This window comes from Rhinopithecus roxellana, chromosome 4 (assembly GCF_007565055.1).
Source record: "Rhinopithecus roxellana isolate Shanxi Qingling chromosome 4, ASM756505v1, whole genome shotgun sequence".
NCBI classification, from domain to species: Eukaryota; Metazoa; Chordata; class Mammalia; order Primates; family Cercopithecidae; genus Rhinopithecus; species Rhinopithecus roxellana.
Window position 1 is genome coordinate 140,290,370 of NC_044552.1, and position 18,456 is coordinate 140,308,825.

Below are 18,456 nucleotides of genomic sequence, written 5' to 3' on the forward strand. Positions count from 1 at the left end.
CGTGATTTTTTTCTTGGGGGATACCAGGTTAAGAAATATGTAAATTGTTTAGGAGTGTAAAATGTTACATTAACTCTCAGTCCCTCATATAAATGTCAGAAAAAGCACGCCCTTTCCGCAGCCCCGCTTTTCTTTCAAAGAGTGGTAGTTATTTTAAAACGTAGGTCATGGAATTTTAATTCTGTATGTCTTTAACGATATGGACAACTTTAAAACCCCTTAAAACTTCACAAAATGAAATAAGTATAAAGACGCAATAAAATTCCCCATTTGAAAAACTTCTCTGTGATTTAACTTTGCATTTGTCCTACTTTTGACAATTTATCATTGTTACTTCAGGCTCTTTTTTTTTTTTTGCGACGGAGTCTCACTCTGTCACCCAAGCTGGAGTGCACTGGCCAGATCTCAGCTCACTGCAAACTCCGCCTCCCGGGTTCATGCCATTCTCCTGCCTCAGCCTCTTGAGTAGCTGGGACTACAGGAGCCCGCCACCTCGCCCCCCGGCTAGTTTTTTGTATTTTTTAGTAGAGACGGGGTTTCACCGTGTTAGCCAGGATGGTCTCGATCTCCTGACCTTGTGATCCGCCTGCCTCGGCCTCCCAAAGTGCTGGGATTACAGGCTTGAGCCGCCGCGCCCGGCTACTTCAGGCTTTTAAGGAGTCCACTGATATATTTAAAACAAATTTAATAAAACCAGTGATCTTTAATTAAATGACACCAAACATATATATGTACAATTTATTTTGTAGTTTCCACTCGACTTTTGTTAGGATTAACAATTTTATATGTTTGGTATAAATAGAGCAAATCTCTTGTGGAATAAAATTAAACATGAATATTACTCCATCTTTAGTATAAAATACACAGCAGGCCGGGCGCAGTGGCTCACGCCTGTATTCCCAGCACTTTGAGAGGCCGAGGCGGGCGGATCACGAGGTCAAGAGAGCGAGACCATCTTGGCCAACATGGTGAAACCCCGTCTCTACTAAATAAATAAATATATAAATAAATAAATAAATACAAAAATTAGCTGGGCGTGGTGGTGCACACCTGTAGTCCCAGCTACTCAGGAGGCTGAGGCAGGAGAATCGCTTGAACTCGGGAGGCAGAGGTTTCAGTTAGCCGAGATCGCGCCACTGCACTCCAGCCTGGCGACAGAGCAAGACTCCGTGTCTGTGTCTCTCGCTCTTCTCTCTCTCTCTCTCTCTCTCTCTCTCTCTCTCTCTATATATATATATATATATATACACACACACACACACATATAATCCTTTGTCATATATATGACATCTCTCTCTATATAATCCTTTGTCATATATATATACATATATATATATATATATATATGACAAAGGATTTTTTTCCTCTCCCTCGTCTCCCTTGTTTAGTTCAATCTCCGCAACCGTTGGCTGCCCTTTTATCTCTGACTTCTCTGTAAGCGTTCAGTAGGGTAGTATTTGGGGGTAGATTCGCCACTGAGATTGATCCTTTTACTGTAGAAGAGAACACGCGGTCTCTGGAGGCCAGACACTACAGCAGGGGCAGGAGCCTGGCAGGCGATGAGCAGAGGCACGAGCAAGCCGCCCAGGCAAACCTGGCAGCCTTGAGGTCAAAAATGATTTTGTAATATCCTTGCGGAGGAAGCGTCCTCTAGACGCCTGAGAAACAAACTCAATTGGGAGGAGCTGTTTTGCATTTACAAAATGAAGGCTTTGCGACCGGTTTAGAGCTGTCTCGTCCCTGGTGGGTCTCCAAGCTCCGGGGTACCCTAGGCCGGTATTATATCCTTAAAAAGAAACGCAAATTCCATTTCTGAAACTTAGCCGAAGGTGGGCGCCGGCGGGGAGAGCTGAGAGGCCGCCTAGGGAGTTTGGGCCAGGAGTGGGAGTGGGACAAGACGGGAGCTAACTTAGCAGGAGTAGACGCCCGAAGTTGCATTCAGCTAAGGTGCCCCGCCCCAATCCCAGGCTCTCCGGGACCCCAAGAAAGGAGGGACCCGGTGCTTCTCCGAGTGGTCCTTACAGCTTTAGAGACTCGTAGACGCTGCTGCCCAGGGGTGGACTCGTCGGAGCCCTCGGGCCTGCTGGGGCTCAGCAGCCAGGGTAGCGGGAGCCGGAGAAACTGTCAGGGACAAACACTGTTTGCTGACGCAAAGCCTATTCCGCAAAGAAGTTCTCCCTGTATATGTCCTGCAGCTCAAACTGATTTAGAAAGGGCTACACAGGCCTGCAAGGTGCTCTCAGGATCATACAGCCTCACGCCCTCCTCTTTTCCTCTGCCATTTCTTTATTTTGTTCTCCTTCACCCTTGGCAGCAGACCCCAGAAGGGGCGGACACCCGGGGACTGGTGTCCACACAGCCGAAAGGCTGGAAAGGAGGGCCTCGTCGACATCCACGATGTTTCTAGAATGTGGCCCTTAGAAATAATTCAAGTGCGAGTAGGGCACTGAGGACAGGACAAGGCGTTTGCCCCCTAGTCCTGGTACTGGCTAAGGAGAATTATAGCAGTAGAGCCACACCGCTGCTCCCCGCCGCCTCCGACTTCCGTAAAGTTCGGCTCAGGCTACTGGATTGAGCAGGACCAGCTAACACAGGTCCCAAGGGGCAGTGTGTCACAGACTGCAGCCCACTCCAGCCTTGGCTTCTGGAGATGGGGCGTAGAACCTCCCTTGGGCGTGGGAGGGAAAGACATTCCGAGTTGACTGACGGGAAGAGTGGCAGCCTTGAGAGTGTCCACAGCAAAGCCTCGTCCTAGCAAGGCCTTTTACCAACAGCGTGGCACGCCCTTGCAAGGAGAGCGCCACGCCCTTGCCCTTTGCAAGTCAAGAGAGCAAAGAAAGCGGGGACAGGTCATGTAATCTCCCGGGAAAATTCGGCTATGTCCAGTCGCGCGTGTGCACGTGTCTGTGTGTGCATGCGTGCGTGAGCGTGTGCACCTGCTCAAGTGTAAATGTGTCTGTTGGCAGTTGGGGTCTAAGTACCTGAGAGTGTGTGTCTTCTGTTGCTTTAGGAGATAAAATGTCTCTTCCCAGTATTCAGCTACATTGAGGAAACAAAACTGAAATCAACTGTCAGGCCTCTCTCAAGACCAGCCGGATTCTATGTTAAATAAAAGTCAGCCAGAGGAGAATATTGTCAGAATGAATCAGTCTCAGGGACTTGCGGAGAGAGGGAAGGGCAAAAGATCCTTGAGCTCCCAGATCTGGGACAATGGTATAGGGTGGAATCCATGTCCTGCAACACTAACTGGTGGGAGGGGGCGTGCAGGGCCAGGAGATGGACTTTTAAAAAGCACATCCGGTCTCTTCTTTATTTTTCTTGGTGCAGTTTAAAATTGGACAGTTCCGAAATAGTGTTTTTGTTTTGTTTTGTTTTTTAAAAAAATTCTCTGTCGGCTTCCACTCTGCTTTTTAGCCTGGAGCCTGTTTACATAGCATTGACACATGGCCAGTTGTGTATAGTTTGCTATTTCATCTTACCTGATTTATACGATACTTACATTTTATTTATAAACAATTGTTTCTTTTAAAGTTATAAATGTTAAAGCTCTATGAGTCTGGTCTTCATTCTTTCGAAAGACTGAATTTTTTTTTTTACACTTGACACTCGCTGTGTTTAACCCCTATATTTGATTTCTCAGACTTGATAAGGTAAGCCCTGATTCTGTTCAGACAAGAGTCTGTTCTTTGCCCCTGATCTCAGGGCACATCAAATGGTCCCCGAGTCTTCAAATAATCTGGACCCAGACTTCTTTGCCACGAATAGAGAAGTTTATTATTAGTAAAAGATTAAGTGAGCTAGAAGCAGAAATGGGAGGGAGAGTAGGGGTGGGCAAGGGCCAAATCCAAACACCAAGAGGGGTACTTATTTGGCCGCGTTCCTCTTTAGTTTAATCTGGGAAGGAGCCATAGCCTAATTGGGGACGTGAACTTCAGCCTCCGCTCTGAGTCACCAGGCAGCGCCGCACAAATGGGCTAGGGCTTCCCCTCTCCGCCATTCCTGTCCCTACTCTTTCCCACTCTCTTTCTTCTCTTTGCACATACTCTTCTCGCCTCTCCTTCTGATCTGGGTTAATGAAAATATTTTAACTTGTACAAGTTTATAAAGGCTATGGGAGTAAATTCAGGAGTCCCAGGGCTCAACGACTGCATTCTTGCGGATTTCTCTGCCGGGTCTGCAGCTGCAGCTGCAAACCCAGGCCCCGTGAAGAAAAGCGATCCGGAGCTGCAATTCCTCCCTGCTCACTCCTGTGGCTGACTGGCACGCACCGACATCGCCTCCCCACTTGCTGGCGACTGTTTTCCATTCTTCACCCTGAACAAGTCGTCCTTCTCAATTCCGATTAGCTGAGACTGAGGCTCCGATTAGCTGAGACTGAGGCCCTCTACAAAGGACCTATGCAGCTCACGGAAGAACTCCACAGTTCTCAGGTAGAAGAATCAGAATCAGGTCTGAGCCCGCGGAGTTTCTCTTTAAGCGCTGATTTTTTTTTTTAATCAATGATCATTTCTCATTGGGGTTCCTGGGAGGTGCGCGGTTTCTGGAGTGTGGAATGAAGCGTATACTCCCAGGGTAAGCTTGTCTTCATTCCTCTCTCCCTCCAACCGCCCCCCCCTCCAGTTTTCCAATTTGGAGAAAGAAAGGAAAGAAGGGGGCTTTTGGTCCACCAAGTCGAGGGATATTGAGGAAGTAACGAATCTGTAATGCGTCCAGAAGAAAATTCACCCTCTGCGAGAATGAGCTTCCGTATTCATGCATGGCCTATCTCCAGCGGTATCTGCTTTACCTCCAAACAACACTGCAATTATTTTTTTCACCCCGTGGGTGAAAAACCGCTACCCCATCTCCCTCATTTGTTGACCCACACCCCTCCCACAACACTACAGTGTTGAGGGATCAGTAACAGAAATGTTCAAGAAGGCCACACTTGTCTCTATCACTAACATGTGACATATAAGATGGCTTGAAGGAGGTACTGAAATTAACACCCAGATGTAAATGAATACTCGAAGATGCCTAGCTGGACATTGTTAATACCAACATTGCAACAGATCAATTTGGACATAAACTATTGAATAGGGAAGCTAACTAATATTCTCTAATTTAGTTATAATGAGCATTTTAATAATCTATGCTATATAAAAACATGTTTAAATTGATATTTAAAAATACACAGCTTCCTATTATTTGAATTAAATATTTAATGTTATCTTTCCTTATAGACAAAAAGTTACCTTGAGTCTGCTGGTTTTATAAAATGAATTGAAAATGGAACTAAATGTCCCCATTTAGGCCCTATTTAACGGTCACTAGATTTAGTGTTTTGCTTTTAATAAAAATTATTACACCCTCTAATTGGCTGTAAATTAGGTCCTGTTCTCATATTTTACATCTGTAGATACCGACAGTTCTTAAACAGTGGAAATTTTGTGCACATTCATATAATCTGCTGGAAGTATAAACAATGAAAAACGTGGCTGGAATTTATTCATATTTTTGTACTGACAGATGAGGCATTTCAGTTTAGCTGAATGAAAGGATTTTTAATGGATTAATTTAAAGCCAGCACTGCAATTATGCAAAAAGAAATAAGCTATTGAAAAATTAAAAAATAGTATTAGCATTAGGAATGAACCGTGCACTTAAACACACGAGCAACAGTTTGACAAGAAGTTATGACTTTGCAGCATGACTTTTGCTTTGGTTTTGTCTTCACTTTAAATTGTGTAAACTCTTCTGTCCTTTAAAAAGTGTATCATAAACAATTAAGAAAAATGAAAAATGAAAGAGCTTAGGGTTTTTTCCCACTTCAATATAAAATTCTTAAAATTTATTTCAAATACAATAATCATATTGGAATATATTTCCAAGCTGAATTTTCAGAAATAGTCAAATGAGAATCTTCAAGTAAAAGGCTAAGAGTAGTCATAACGAGAGGAACTCTACCAAAATATCAAATTCAGTCATATGAAGAAAAGGGAATGAAAAAAAAAACAAAAAACAAACAAAAAAACCTCTCAGACCATGCGTAACAGGTGATGTAAATTTAGAATAACTAGCATTTCTAGAAAGCCTTGTGCTTTTTAATGTTCACCTTTAGTCTTCAGTGCGGGTTCCTTCTCAAATTACATAAAATGTACTTTAAGAAGCACTCACTACCTGCTACAGATGTCCAGGAAAACTGAATTATGGAAGTCGGAAACATATGGCAGTTGCCTATTGCACAAGGAAGGTACATATGAAAGTTATAAATTTCTTTCTTTAAGTCAGCATTGTAAACGCATTTTATAGGGTTCACAGTGTGTATTACATCTGTAGACTTAATTTTTGAAATATGTTTTTTGAGATATTCGTGGTCTGAGATTCTAAGATAAAGAACTCATCTTGTTGTATTTTTAAAAATCAAGAAAAAAATCCCTAACAAATAAATATGTGGAGTGGCAAATATTTTTCTTTTATTTCTCAACTTGTTATACTGAAAAGGACATCAGGCCATCTATTGGCAAAGAATTACTCACAACACGGGAGGTACCCGTCAGCAGGACGTGCTATATTTATTGAATTCCCTATACAAAGAAGCAGATATATCAATTGAGCAAAGCCAGCTTGGGGCTGATATTAAAACCATCAGATTAAGATCTGGACCATGCAAATGTCAAAAACACACCAATTAAACTTGCTTTTGAGAAAAAATTCCAAGTACTTGTTGACTTTTTTTCCATCAAAATATTCAATTTAATTATTTAACACGTTTGAAACCACATTTTGATTGCAATAATAATGTAATACTACATACTCAGTATTATTAATGGATATCAAATACTATCAACTACCAAGACATCTTCCCTTCACCTTCAAAGTGATTAAAAAATAATCGCTCTAATTTTCTACCTGAAGCACCCTGTTATCTTTAAATATACATTTAATTTTGTAGATTTTAAGATTCAGAGTTCTCTTGTTTCAGTTTATTTGGAGAAATGTTTGACGCAAGTTATCTGAATGGTCTCGGTCAAAAATGGGTTCAAACAAATAAATACCCTGAAAGTAGGCAGGTGCCTACAGGTAAGTTCGCTGTGAATTCACTTCAAGAAAACCATCTTTAGATTTCCATCGTGCAGGCATAGGGAAACACTCAAGATTGGTCTCCACTTTGTTGTAGAAGAATGAAATGGATTTGCGGAGAGAATAATGCAAAATTACAGCAGATGTTCCCTACCCAGGCAGAAGTTTTATTTGGTTGTGTTTTGAATTTCCCCTTTGCGATCTATCGAGTGGTCTGCCTGTATTGGTTTTCTCTTCTTTCACAGTTCCTGCCTTGCCCAGTGCTCCCCCTGGCCAGGCATTGGATCACTGGGTCCTTGTGAGACAGTGAGGAATCCAGCAGTTCATATTATGGGATTCCAGAAAGACGAGGGAGACGAAATGAGGCGCAGAAAACCCGCTCAGTTTCTTTTCCATCTGCCTACGGAAAGGTGGAAACAAGGAGAGCGCTGCAGAAATTTCTGATTTTTTTATTTTCTAAGTTTTTGTTGCTTCTTGAGCTCCTATTCGGCCCTGTACAGGCCATTCCACGTCCCCTTGTTTCCACTTATAATTAGAACTTTGTAAGGGGACCCCAACCTGGCTCCACCCGAGAGTAAGCTTAGTTCGGGATTATTCATTTTTATGTAGCATTTATTACTTGATATTATTTAGTAACAAAACTCTCAATAAAGTAAAAAGAAATAAGTCAGTCCAGTTTCCGGGGACACCCTAAAATCCCTGGGGCTATTCCCACTGGTAAAATAATAAGGAATTCATATTTCCGATGAAGTTCCACACCTGAAATTAAAATCTAGTCTGGGTTTCTGAAGCTCATATTGTTTGGGGCAATATCTGCGTTTTCTTTCATTTAGTTTTCGTTCTTTCTGGTTTTGGTGCTTTTTTTTTCTTCTTTTTACATTGCTGAAGACAATCTGATTTACAGTTTGACTGCGAGTTGCATTTCTGTTTAGAAGGTGAAACGTCCAAATCGGTTAGCCAAATTATTCCCCGACGGCTCCAATACTGTGCCAGGTTCCAGAGTCAGTTATTTTTATGTCTGACTGTATTTCACATGTGCAGGGTGATAAATAAAATCCGTCTCAAGCTACAAACTATCTGAGTGTGATGAGGAACAATGGACAAAAATTAACCCAGCCAAAGCGTTGGGGTTCAAGCGAGCGACTGGACCATAAATCAGCGTCGCAGTGGCGTCGGGAAGCTGAGCGCTCGGAGGCGCACTCAGTAGCCTCTAGGTTCGCCCAGCCCGAGAGAACGGGGCTTGGCCGCAGGAGCCCGGGCAGGAATCGGATTCCGCCGGGGGTTCGGAGTCATCTGGGGAAAGGGGGTGTTGGGAGAGAAAGGCAAGACCACGCAGGAGCGACCTCCTAATCAATTCATCACTGAGAATTCTCCACTGGGGTGTGTGTGTGTGCATATGTGTAAAATAAAAAAGACCTGGGGGGCAAACTTTGGTGGGGAGCATTGAGGAAGGCGAAACAATTCGCAACTTCTCTGGATCCCAGAGGAGTCCCTCTGATTGCTTAAGTCACTAGAAAAGGAGATTCGTCTCAGCGATTAACAATGATACCCTTTTTAAGAGAGATCAAAGAAGGCGCCTAGGAAGGTCTACAGCACGGCTTCTTGGGAGTTCTGAGGCCGCCTGCGCGTTCACTTTCCAGTGTAAGCCCCGCTCCGGAAGCCCGGCTCCAGCCCAGCCCGCGCCCCCTTCCCGGGAAAGACCCGCCCGGCCGCGCCCCCGAACCCCCGAGGCGTGGGTGTCAGCCTAAGCGGGGCTGTCCGACCGGTCGCCTCTAGCTCTCTCCACCTGTTGGAAAGCCCAGGCCCAAGAACCGCGCCAGCGACGAGGGCACGTCACTCGGCGACCACGGGGAGTCATGGGCCGCGGAACGCGGGTTTCTGTTGATAAGTGCAAAGTACAGCCCTCTCGGTGCTAAGTGCACAGTAAGTGCGAAGAATAAATACATCATCTCCCGGGGCGGCTGTCTTGAACAGGCCTCTTAGCCCCCTGCGTTTCAGAGCCCGTCAAGGGTTATAGCTTAGTGCGGGCGTCCGCGCCGCGCCTGCGCCTCCCAGAGCCGGCCGAGAAGGGCGCGCAGTCACGGCCACCGCACACCACTAGCCACACAAGGCGCCGGGCAACTCCAAGGGGAACTCGTAATGCTCGCCAAAAGCCTCAGAAACCCTGGAACCTATAAGACCGCACCACCACGCAAACGGTGTCCCGGATTGCGCTCCCAGACTGCGCTCCCGGACTGCGCTCCCGCACTGCACCGGCAGCCTGGGAGGCGAGGCCAAGCCGGAGAAGGCGCGCGGCGTGCGTGCGTGCGCCCGCGGATTCGTCTCAGGCGGTTGGTGTCGAATACCCGGGCAGCTCGGGTGGGAATGGTGTTGCGGAGAGGGAGCTGTCATTGTCTTCTAGATATTTGAATAAAGAGTTGCTTTTTAAAAATAGGTTCAGAGCCAAGTGAGTGAAAACTTAAAAGTCCCCCGAGGAGCTCTAGTTCCTGGGCGCGCGGCCCCGGGTTTCTCGTCGGTAGCGCTCTGACGTTGGGCGCATGCCGCTTTGGCTGTGAAGGTCCAGTGGCCGCGTCCTGGGGAGCTTGGGCCTCCTTGCGGCTCCGAGCCTCAGCGGCGCCCGCGCCCGGACTCTCCCGGCCCGGCTGTCTTCGGTCCCTCACCGACTTCGCCAGCCACACCACCCACCGCCTTTCCCCGCAGACATAAAGGCGAATACGCCCCGGCCTCGGGCCTGGGCCTCGCCTCGACCGGCGGCCAGCCGGGCACTACAGGATTCGGGGGCGGGGTAGGCCGGCAGACCTCAGTTCGCGACGTGGGTCCACATGTTTTTATTTCGTGACCCTGACCGCGTCCCGGCCATAACCTCCTCTGCGTTACAACGGGGATAATAATCCCCGGCCTGCCTGCCTGGTGGTGGAGGGACAATATATCCCGGTGGGGGAAGGACCGGGCTTGGGCAGAGACACTTAACTATCCCGCTGTGTGGCTGTTCACAATCCGCCCAGATTTAGGGGTAGGGTGGGAGGTATTCGGGCTCCGGCCTGCGCCCCCTCTCCCCACCCCGCAGAAAGGGGATCGTGGACAATTTAGGTTCCGCCGGACTCCCCGGGCTGCTGGCGGGTGAGTATGTGGCGCCCTCTGGGGACCGTCCGCCGCACTGCCTGGAGTCCCGCCTGGGGAGGCGCAATCTAGCGCGGCACCTCCCGCCGCCTCAGGCGCGGAGGAGCTCTGTACCTGGCTCCGCGCCGACCCCTCCACCTGGCTCCGCGCCGACCCCTCCACCTGGCTGAAGGCAGCAGCCCTGGGAGACTGTGGCACACTGGGCAGGAGCAGGACCTGTGCCCATGGCAACCCAGACTGAAAGGGAAGCCCTGTCGGTTGCTCTGTGCTGCGGACTCGAGGGAGGTCGTCTCAGAAGCGACCTAAAGAAGGCACTGCCCTCTGCCTGACGAACCTCCGCGAGATAGACTCTAAGTCTCCCAGTAGTTTACAAAAATATGAAGCCATTTGGAAAAGCTAGCAACCACATGGATGGAGGGAAACAATTAAAAATAAAAGGTAATTAGGAGGAGGGACCTGAAAGGAATATTAACATAAGTGTTCTTTGCGCTTGAGTGTGAGGTAACCCCAGATTTTATTTTATGATGAAGAGGTTTGTCTAAACCTCAGAATTTTAATGGAACAAACGAACCAACTGACAAAAATGCCAAGTATCCCCAAGCCCTGGTCAGCTAAGGGATATTTCCCAGTCAAGTTCCCACAATCCGTTACCGTTATCATCGCTCCATATAGTGTTTGATGAATGAGCAACTCCTCCACTGCATTTCCATTTAAAATCCCAGGGCACTCCACCTATAACTTTCTTTGACTTCTCTCATTAGTGAAGTTATTTTTGCCCCATTTTTTTTTAAGAAAGGCAGATTTCACAAGTTTGTAAGTAGATCAACCGTTTCAAACTGCCCCCATGTAGAATGATAGCTGACCAAAAAAAAAAAAAAAAAAAAAAAAAAAAAAAAAAAAAAAAAAAAAAGCAAAGTAAAGGCATATAGGGGTGGTGTTCTAAAGTGCTTACGGACTCTCAGTTGCATAGTTATTTCTAAGACTTCATTTTTTACTAAATGAAACATTTTGGGGCAGTTACAGTTACATTAGTACATGTTGTGGAAATAAGCTTGCATTTAGGGAAAAATTATTAGAAACAGCTGTGATGTTACTGATTCAAAACCCAAAGTACTCAGTATGCTCAGTATCTACTTTTCATCATATTTTTTGTGTGCATCCACATAATGCATACTCTCTGTGTGTAATACAAGACACTTGTTTAATAAAGCAAACGATTGTCTGTGTCAGGGAGATTTGGTCCTCTCTCCCTCTCCCAATCCATGTGCAGAACAGATCAAAGACCCGAATTACCTCTGTCTTTCCAAAGGCAGCCAGATGGTGTCTTGATTTTTCTTCAGAATTTTTTTAGCAGTAGAATTCAAAGGATTAAAGAATCTGTGTGATGCTACAGATGAAAGCCCTACCCAGGTAAATTACTTTTCTTTTTAATGTCATGCATACCTTACCTTATTCCACTAAGGTTTTGCGAAGTCTCTGGAGAATACATATAATAAATATGTAAATGGTGAGTAAAAGATTAAAACCAGGTAAAACTGAAATCACAATCCAGAGTCAAGATTAGAAGAAAATGAGAACTCTGATAGTCATAGAAATACTAGATAGTTTTTTTGTTTTTTGTTTTCTGTTTTTTTGTTTTTTGTTTTTTTGTTTTGTTTTGTTTTTTTGAGACGGAGTCTCGCTCTGTCGCTCTGTCGCCCGGGCTGGAGTGCAGTGGCCGGATCTCAGCTCACTGCAAGCTCCGCCTCCCGGGTTCACGCCATTCTCCTGCCTCAGCCTCCCCAGTAGCTGGGACTACAGGCGCCCGCCACCTCGCCAGGCTAGTTTTTTGTATTTTTTTAGTAGAGACGGGGTTTCACAGTGTTAGCCAGGATGGTCTCGATCTCCTGACCTCATGATCCGCCCGTCTCGGCCTCCCAAAGTGCTGGGATTACAGGCTTGAGCCACCGCGCCGGGCCTAGATAGTTGTTAAAGAGGAACTTCAAATTTGTCTCAGAGCTTCCTAGCAGCAAAAGTAAAAAGCAAAACATGACCCTATCAAAAGACGAGAAGAAATCATATCAGTTACAGAAAGCAATATATTCCCTAAGATGATGATGATGATGATGATGATGATGATGATGATAATGATGATCGTATGATATTTGCTTCAGTAGCAATAGTATGTTTAACATGCTGCTCTATTTGGGAAACCAACTGTCCCTGCCTCACCTCAACACACACAGCTATTCTTCCTGGACTATTTTTACTTTGTGACATATAGATTAAAGCTGCTTCTCTACAGAGAGGCAGTTTGCTGTTGAATTTTGGAATCAGACAGACCTGGATTGAGTGCCAACTTCCTGCTCCGCTATAACCCTTGGCAAGGCACGTAGTCTCTCTCTCTCTCTGTCTCTCTCTCTCTCTCTCAGACCCAGTATTTTTTATTAAAATGGAGAAAATCTATCCTATTAGCTGAAAGAGAGACTATTATATAACCTGACATGTCAGAAACTTTTTATAAGTGTTAGGCTATTATTGTTTTAATTGTCATCAATGTACCACAAATGTCAGTTTCCTTCCTCCCTTTTCACAATTTCATACCATTCAAGGGTACTTCTTCTTTTGGGCCTCAGAGCAGAGGATAATGCCAAATTTGAACTCAAAGAACTGTCGGTACAGTAAGATGAGCAAGATCTCTGAGCTCCCTCACCTTCCCTGCTTGTCTGTAGTAAAGAGTGGAGTCAGTTTCTGGGAGAGAGAAGTGAGTGCTGGTAAGATGTGCATTAGATCAGCAAGTACAGGAGGGGCCAGTCCCTGACTGCTCTCTGTAGCAGCCACACTCCTAGTCACCAGTGGGGATGGCAGCTGACTGAATTGCCTTAATATTGGGATAAGTCATGGCATGAATTAGTTCCAAAAGGAGGTAAGTATATCCAAAAGAAGGTAAAGAATATTATTTTGGAGTGGGAGGTTTTGCATGTCACTACGGAAAGTCAATATTCTTTTACAGTATTAAGTACTGGGGATTTGGAGCAGCCTAAAAAATGGTCACACTCTCTTCCCTGCATCCTTCCTCATCCTGCCACTTCCTGTGTAGTGCTTTTAAACTGAGTATTTGCTGAGACCCAGCAGTGGTGCTAGGTTTTGTGGAGACAAGTTTTCTGTTCTGGATCCATCACCTAAGACTATCCAGACAATTGGCCTCCAGAGAGGTCTTCTGTTTTTGGTCCTCTTCTGTCTTCCCTTCTTTCACCTGCTAAGCATCCACTAAACTCTTACCCTTCTCTTCCTGCAAAAACTTGTGGGTTGATAATAGATTAAATATCAATCCCATGTATCTAAGACCCTATATTGTATTTCCCAAGGTTAATGGTATCTTAGAAAAGTATGGAGAAATATATGTGCATGTTTGATGTATTCTAGTAGATCGTAAGCTCCCTAATATCAGAAACCTTATGATGTTTATGTACTGATTGATCAAATCTAGAACAGCAGATAATTTGTTTCAGCTTGATGTAGCCCCATGAGTAAACTGCCAAGAAGCCACATGACAGCAGGGAGGACAAGGACTTGGAGTCAGAAGAGGGTGCCCAAGGCTTGTTGGCTCCATCACTGGCTCTATGAACTTGAGTAACTACTCAACATCCTGAGCTTCTACTTGAAGTATTTAGACAAGATGATCCCAATGGTGACACATAACACCAACATTTTATGATCCTGAATCCAGTTTATAACTGAGAGTAACTTCATCTTTCTCTGAATTAACTGCCATGGAATTTTCTGTCTTCCTCTTTTGATGGATATAGCACTCCTACCTTGTATTATAGTGATTGCAAACTATTTCTTATCTTCTCTGTTAGGCATAAGCCCCATGAGTTCAGGACAGGTGCCTACATCAGTGTTTCCAAAAGAGCTAGCTCTGTGTTTTGCACAACGGTGCTTAATAAGTACTTTTGAGTGAATAAACCCTTTATTTATAACATACACTAATTTGGTATAAAAAGAGGGCAATGTCTGGGCACAGTGGCTCTCACCTGCAATCCCAGCACTTTGAGAGTCTGAGGCAGGAAGATTGCTTGAGCTCAGGAGTTGGAGATCAGCCTGGGCTATATAGTGAGACCCTGTCTCTGTTTTTTCAAAAAATAGCTGGGTGTGGTGGCATGCATTTGTAGTTTCAACTACTCAGAAGGCTGAGGTGGGAGGATCGCTTGAGCCCGGGAAGTTGAGGCTGCAGTGAACCATGGTTGCACCAATGCACTTCATCCTGCATGACAGAGCAAGACCCTGCTTCAAAAAAATAAAAATAGTTAGAGAGCAAGCTAACACTCTGCCATTGTTTGGCAGAGACAGCTAGACTTTGGTAGTACTGGTACACATAGGTTCCTTCTCTGTCAAGTATTACTGTCTTGTCTGCATGTCAGCCAGGTATATACAGTCATGCTTGTGCTTGTTATTTTTGTTTGAAGGTACAGGCCAAATGGTCTAGAACAATTATTCAGCTCTTGGCAGAAAAGAAGCAGGCTTTATAATGGCAGAAAGGAGAAAGGCACATGGGGGGAAATTTTTTCTCATCTGATGAAGATAGGTAGTGGGTATTGAGTTGTGTCTTCCTAGTCCCCAGTATGGGCACACAGAGAGGCCTGCCTATTCCTGTGGCATGGTTTTCTTGGCCATATTTGCCAACTCTGTAAAACTCTCCAAGGGAAATGGAGATTTTAAAAAAAAGGAATGAGAAGACAGCTGTACTCTGTTTGAAAGGTATGCCTCTAGATTCCTCTTCTGTAATGGATTCCAGAATAACCAGTAGACTGCTCTTTAGATCTTTAGAGTAATCCTGCTAAATCCCCTATAGTCTTTTTTTTTTTTTTTTTTGCTGCTTCTACCAGTGAGGTCTTTGGGACTGCAGCACTGCCTCCTCCTCCAGGCCTTTATACTCACCTTAAACTGAAGTTCCCCCAAGCAGCCTTTTATGCGGTAGGCAACCCAGAGCCTCAGCCTAGGCCAGCTGGCCCAGAATTCACACACTTTTTCCCTAGAAGATTGGTGCTTCTGGAGCTTCTGCTGCTACTACTAAATGTCACCAAATTGCTGAACTTTGCTGTTGCTTCTGTTACTGATGCCATCTCCATGGTCAACCCAATTTCCCATTGCTGAGCCTGGGTACAAGCTTGGATCTTGCATGTTGGAGGCATTGCTAAAGTGGTCCAGTTTTGTTGCCTTTTCCTCCTGCTCTGGGTTCTCCTCCCTTCTCAGCCCCATCCCTACACAGCAGTGAAAGTCCTTTTCAGTGAGCTAAGGCACTCTGGCTATTCTTGCTGAAGATCTTTCCTTGACTGCCAGGTCCAAGGGTGTGGTGGGGTGTGATATTAAATAGTACTTCCTTTGTACCCCTCCTTGTAGTTGTAGGAGTCCCTATGTATTGACACATGGAGGCTGATCTCTGTTCTCCTTCAGGCCAGTTAGGTTTCCTTGAGCTCAGTTGGATGTATGTTTATTCCCATCCATGTATCACCTAAATCTTTATATGATACACTTTTGCCACATTTATCTTGAAAATCTTAGGATTATTCATTTTAGGAACTATCAACATTCTAGCAGTTATTTATTAGTCATTAAAATTAATGCTAACTACAATATAACATAATCCCCGAATAACTGTGGAATAACTCAATAGTTTTCTTCTCACTTAAGAGCCCTGAGTGAATCAGGTGGCTCCTCTGTGCATCCTTCTTTAAACTTGTGACTCAGGGGACCCAGAAGTTAACTCCTTTTTGTAGTGATGCCATTTGGAACTTGACTTCCATGTTTACAGTGGAAAGGGAGGAAAGAGTATAGAGAAAGTGCACCTGTTCTTAATTACCTCAGCCTGGAAGTGACATTGTGACTTCTGTTCACATTCTACTGGCAAGATATCATCCCCAAAGCCCAATGTACCTGCAGAAGAATCTGAAGAAATGTAGCATGTCTTTGTGCCCAGGAAAAAGAGAATAAAACAATTTGATGACTACCTAGCTTTCTGTCGTAAGTTTTGAAGGGAAACTTTTCTCTTTCCTGTGCTGGAGAAACACCAAGGCCAGTATGCCCCTGGACTCAAATGATAGAGAAAGTGGAATCTGTTTTGTTTTTCTAAGACCACCAGAGCGGGTACAAAAGAACCAGCGACTAGGCAAGGGTAGGAGCAAAACTGCAAGTTTATTTTGGTCACCTAGCTTCAAGGGAAGAAGGTGGGTAGGGAGAGGTCTGTTGGCCCCCGACAAAAGGGGCCCCCAGAGTCACCCGTACAGCTCTCGGACGGAGTTCCAACAGTCCCGACCGCAGTGGGGAACCCACCGCAGTGGGGAAGCTGGGAAGTCCGGGCCTGGCGATCCTCCGGAGCGGCTTTTCTAGGAGTGGGAGGGCGATAGGCGGGGCACGGGCGTGTCCGGGGCGTTCCGCAGGTGCGACCAGGTAAATCTTGGTCTCTTCAGATTGACATCACCTGGCGCATGCCTAGTTGGTCTGCACCTTCCCGGGTCGCCGGCTGGATTTTCACGGGCGTGGGAAAAGTTGGGGGGATGAAGAACCCGGAAGTGCGCCATCTTGCCTCCATTCATCCAAACAGAATCTACTGTTGAATCAGGTGTAAAAACTAGGTTGGGTGCTGTAGGCCATTATTTGGCTTTGCACTTATGGAACTGGTTCAAGGCCAAAGTTCTCTTTGAGGTCAGGGAGAATTATATTTCATGGAATTGAAACAAGGTGTCCGCAGGAAGTTGAGGATGTGAAGAACCAAGGGATACCCACATTGTGGTAACTGCCATATCAGTGTTAAAAGCCCCAAAGCCATTCTATTACAGATTTCCATAGTCTTTTTATTACCAGAGTAGTTGCCAGTGACTTGAAACTTGGGAAAGTTTTGCCAACAAGCTGTAGTGATATTCCAAAATCCACGATTTATCACCTCCTTTCTGGTCTTTTACTTTTAGTCCAAGGCATGCTATCAGCACTCATCCTTCAAACTCTGTCTTGGTTAACACTTTATTTGTATCGTTAATGATTTAACAGATGTCAAATCTTATTATTGGTTTGACAAGGGCTGACATTGCTCTAACGTCTTTGCTCAATTCTGGTTAATTTATGAGAGGATAACAGACCACTGATGTTATTTGCATGTGCTTTGATGGAAGTTTTAGTGTCCCAACTACCCTGTGGAAGGAGCTTTATACTTCCAAAAAGTGGTTACAGTGTTCTTGTTAAGTTTCTTTTTTCCATTACAGTCTTGCATTTTACCTTCTCACTGAGCAGTATATTGTAATACCATTTAGGATAGTTGGTTCAACACCAGTACCATCACATTTTCCAGATGATAAGTACAGCAGAGAAGAAAACTAGAAATCTTTCTATTCTAGGACAGACAATGGACATTGCAAGCTAATCTGTATTGGGTCAAAGAGACTAGAAAAACATCTGTGTTGTCTGTTTTTAGAACAATTGCATTTATTGTTTAAAATAGCTTAACATTATTCTTTTTTCTGAACTTGTATGGTAGTCTTAAAAGTCCTCCAAAATCTTAGAAATTGCTTAATTGGCTAATGTTCACTGGCCATATTGAAAACACCCAAGGAAGACTCTAGCCAAAGAAAATAATTTAATGGAGATCCACTGAGTGACAGGAGATACATGTTATAAACTGTACAGACCACGGAAGATGTGACCTTGGCCTTCAGGAGTTTATAGCCAAGTAAACTGTAGGGTAAATCAAAAATCAATTAACTCTACTAATAAAGCAAGGAAAGCATAGTCAGAGGCAAACCAATGAAAATACCTAAAGGAAATGTAGGTAAAAATATTTGGCTAATATTCTCTTAGGGAAAAATGTCAAAAAGTGTCCAAGTAGGAGTCAGGACAAAGCAAACCTTAACAATTGAGAGGTTGTTTCTGGTACAGATTCTTTCACTCACTACCTGTATGACTTTGGGTAAGTTCTTTAACTTTTATGAGCCTCCATTTCCTCAAATGAAAAATGAAGAGTGTAATGTGGGCCCTGGCAAATGCATTAACTGACTGTGCAGGTTGGATGAGACTATACATTTTAAAGTGCTTTAGGATGGTAAAGTGCCACATCAAGTAAAGGCAAGGAGAGGCCTTATTCTTGTACTTCCTCATCTCACTCTCTCCTCTCTGCTTTCTCCTCTCCCCCCTCCACACCCCCACATCCACAGACAAACTGCTGTGACTCTTCATTTCAGCACATGGAAGAAGCCAATAGGAAACAACATATTTTGGGGAGGTGGGATGGGGGTGAGAATTTTT